The sequence below is a fragment of the Pongo pygmaeus genome, chromosome 1 (assembly GCF_028885625.2).
Source record: "Pongo pygmaeus isolate AG05252 chromosome 1, NHGRI_mPonPyg2-v2.0_pri, whole genome shotgun sequence".
NCBI lineage: Eukaryota > Metazoa > Chordata > Mammalia > Primates > Hominidae > Pongo > Pongo pygmaeus.
The window spans coordinates 155469662-155473601 of NC_072373.2; positions in this window are offsets into that span (position 1 = coordinate 155469662).

Below are 3940 nucleotides of genomic sequence, written 5' to 3' on the forward strand. Positions count from 1 at the left end.
CCTGCTTTTCTAGTTTTTATAGTGTTTGCCTCTCATCACTTCTGCATAGCTCCTGACAGTTACTTCTTAACAGTGTTCTATGCTGGAACCCTTTATCTAAACTAAATACAGGGATGACCTCTTAACAGTCTTGCCATCAATATTATATTCAAGGAAATAAAAGTTTGGTTATTTATTGTTTTTGTTTTTCTTCACATGAGCACATACTTTTGTCTTGCTACATTATGTGGTTGATTGTTTTGACCTGATTTTTTCTGTTGAATCACAATTTCTGGCTTGAACATGGAATCCTGCTTCAGTAATAAACAGAAAACACTGCTAATTTCTATAGTTGAAGGATATCATTGGCTTCTGGCTGTATGTGCCATGGCTGAAGTGTTTTTTGCTATTAGCATTTTCCAAGTTTATCTGCTGTTTCTTTTACAGGTTAACTACCCTGTAAAATTACTTAAAAAAAAAAGTGTTAAGGCAATGTCATCAATATAGGCTAGCATTTTATGTGCATCCTAAAATGGAGGATTCCTTTCCATGTAACAAGGTAAAAGAATAATTATTCTGTAAAAGTCAGTTTAATCTGTTTGTATATTTGCCTTATCTATAGAAAGAGCTAAAACATACAGATAACTTAACACTTCAAAATACATTGATACAGTTTAATTAATTTTGAAGCCAAAACTAGCCACTGTGTGCATTAACTACCATATTTATGATGTAGCACTGGGTATGTTCTCTGCATAAATCTCTATGGTTTTAGTATTGTCCCAACTTTCAGCCAACTGCATTCACTACTTGGTTGGTGCCTGTGGCCTTAGGGCTACTACATAGTCATCAGTGCCCGTTCTTGATGAAAAGTAGAGAATAACCTGTATAATAAACAAACATTGTTTAACTCAGTCTTTTGGATTTCTGTTCCTGGTTGCTTTGACTTCTGTGACCTAGTCATATAATGTATTAGAGACCAAATTGGTCAGCACCCTGAGCCCAAAAAGGTCAATCAACATACCAAAGGTCACATGACTAGGAGATTCAAATTCAGCTGACTTTTTTGTGGGCTGTCGATATAAAACCATAAATTTAAATTTCCAGGCCTCTGGCTTTCCTTGCTCACTGTACCTCTGGCTTCTCTAATAGATTATTCTATGCATCCATTAGTTCAACAAGTATTTATTGAGTACCTAGAGTCTGAGAAAGCACCCTGTTGGATTTTGAAAATACAGAGATATGTAAGACAGAGTCCACGTCCTTGAGCTTATAGTCGAGTAAGGATGAGACCCAAATAAAACATTTTAGAATATAAGGGAGTGTCATACAGGGTTCTCCAGACAACAATCAATAAAATATATGAAAAGATGCATTTGAAAGAATTTGCTCATGCAATTATGGGGACTGGCAAGTTAAAATCTGTAGGGCAGGCCAGCAGGCTAGAAATACAACTAGTGTCTATTGCAGTCTTGCAGAATTCTTTCTCTGGGAAACCTTAGTTTTTGTTCTTAAGGCTTTCAACTGATTGGATGAGGCCCGCCTGCATTATTGAGGGACATCTCCTTAAAGTCAACTGATAATTTTGTATAAACATATAAGTAGCACATGATGACTATGTTGACACAAAACTAACCATCACAAGGGTGACAGACACAGAGGAAGGGCACTTAGTGTAGCTTGGGATTTGCAGTCACACATTTAATACATTTGATGCATTTGTTAGCTGTCTCCATCCATAGTAGCTTTAACCATAGAGGTAAAAAATAGGATGCTTCTGAAAGGGGGGAAAAAAACTAGCATTTTTTTAATGTCTTTAACTCGCCTGTTGAGACAAGAAATTGTATGTGTGCCAAGGGGCTTCCCCGATTTGTAGTATAAAGAGCTTTCTTTTTCTGCATGATTTCCAAGAACAGCAAAACCTGTCAGGTCACTTTGACCTACCTCTTTCCGCCTCCTTGACCGTATCTCGCAAACAGAAAAACACCTCAGCTCAATGCTCAATCATTTCTAATGCTTTCATTTTTTTAGTACAGTGCTTTAAAAAGTCATTTAAAAATTGTCATATGACAATTTTGCTAATCCATAGGGCTTATACTGTGGGAACTTCCTACATCCAAGGACAAGGCCTAGGAAATGTTATAGAAAGAAACATAAGTTCACTTTGGTCTGTGTCGACCCCTAAGTCATACATGGAGACACTCCATGTGTGTCGTTAAAAGTGAGTCTAATACTGATCCCAAAATTATGTGATATGGATGTTCATTAAATGTGCTAAATATAACTACAGATCGCAGCCCCTGATTTATTCATTCCCAACTTCATGTAAAAATACCCACAAAACTCCAGTAGTAGAAGACAGTGAAGAGAAAACCATGTGACAAAATCCACTGGGAATTTCTAACATCAGTGTCAATCATTTGATTCGTTGAACCAAATTATCTACAGAGTAGGCAGGAAAAAGCCACAACGCAATCACTGCCTCTAACTTGGGACACAGGAGGTACACTGCCTGGAAAACCAAGCCCCCCCACCCACCCACACTCTTTTTTTTTTTTAACCAGAAATCATCTGCACTAGCTAGAGTTGAGGTCTAGGTCCACCCCACAGTATCCTTCAGCTCCTTGCTTTCACATGCATTTTAGAGACTACAGGTTTCAGTTTTCAGTACAGCTATAGATTAAGGAGGAAGTGGGACTTTGCACCCTCAGATGTCACCACAGAGAAAATCTTGCACATGGATTGAGAGTGGAATTGCTGGAGAAATACAAGACTTGTGCAAACAACATTTGTCTGACTCTAGCAAAGCCAGATAATGTAAAAATTGGAGCAGAAGATGCCTGTGCCTTAGTCCAGCAGGCACTGGAATTGACACAAAATATTGAAGAGGCTATCTCACTCCAGATATTGATCTGGAAGAAACTGAGCTCTCTTATGGGCAGGGAGGAAGGCCACAAGTACATCTCTGGTATAGTTGTCAAGAACATGGGTTCTGAAGGCAAAGAAACTGGATTTAAAGCCTAGCACTATTATTGACGAGCTATGGAATCCTAGGCAAATTAATTACTTGGAGCTTAGGGAGCTCAGAGTTGTAAGAATTAAATGAGATAATGGTCATGTAGTACTTAGCACTCTGTCTTGCACAAACACGTGTTTAAATAATTAATAATCTTTTATTTTCATTAGCCAAAAAAGAGTAAATTGAGACAGAGGAGGAATGAAGAGAGAGCATCCTGAAATATGCAAAAAGGAATCCCAAATGCAAATCCCCAGAGGAGGTGCAAATGAGCATGACTGACATTACAGAAAACTTGGTCACATGAACAAACTTCATAACTCTCCAAAAGTATAGAGAAAAAGATGAATAAAATGATAGAACAAACAAAAAGCAAAAACAACCTTTAAATTTTAGGCATGCCCCCTAAATTTCACAGAATAATGAAAGAAGTAATAATTAAAGAAAATTCCTGGCCTAAACCAAAGAGCTAAGTTTATTCACTGGTAATATTAATTATGTCTGTGTAAAATTAATGAAGACCTGGTAATAAGATATATCCTTTAAATGTTTAAATTTCACATAGATTTGGAAGGGAGCATGCTGAAGGATCATTATTTACAATTATGTTATTCAAAACCTAGAAAACGCCGGAGAACAAATAGAAAAACTATTGATGAGTTAAGAAAACTGGTTAATTATATAATAAATATATAGAAATTAATATGAATCAGTAATGATTCATATGAGAAAATTAGAAAATAATGAAAAAAGATCTCTTTCACAATTGCAATGCCACTACTATCACTAATTTTAAAAGCGGTGAGAAATAACTTATGTGTGTAATTGGATTTTTTGTAATTTAAAGGATAAATGCTTCAGGGGATGGATACCCCATTCTCCATGATGTGCTTATTTCACATTGCATGCCTGTATCGAGACATCTCATGTACCCCATAAATATGT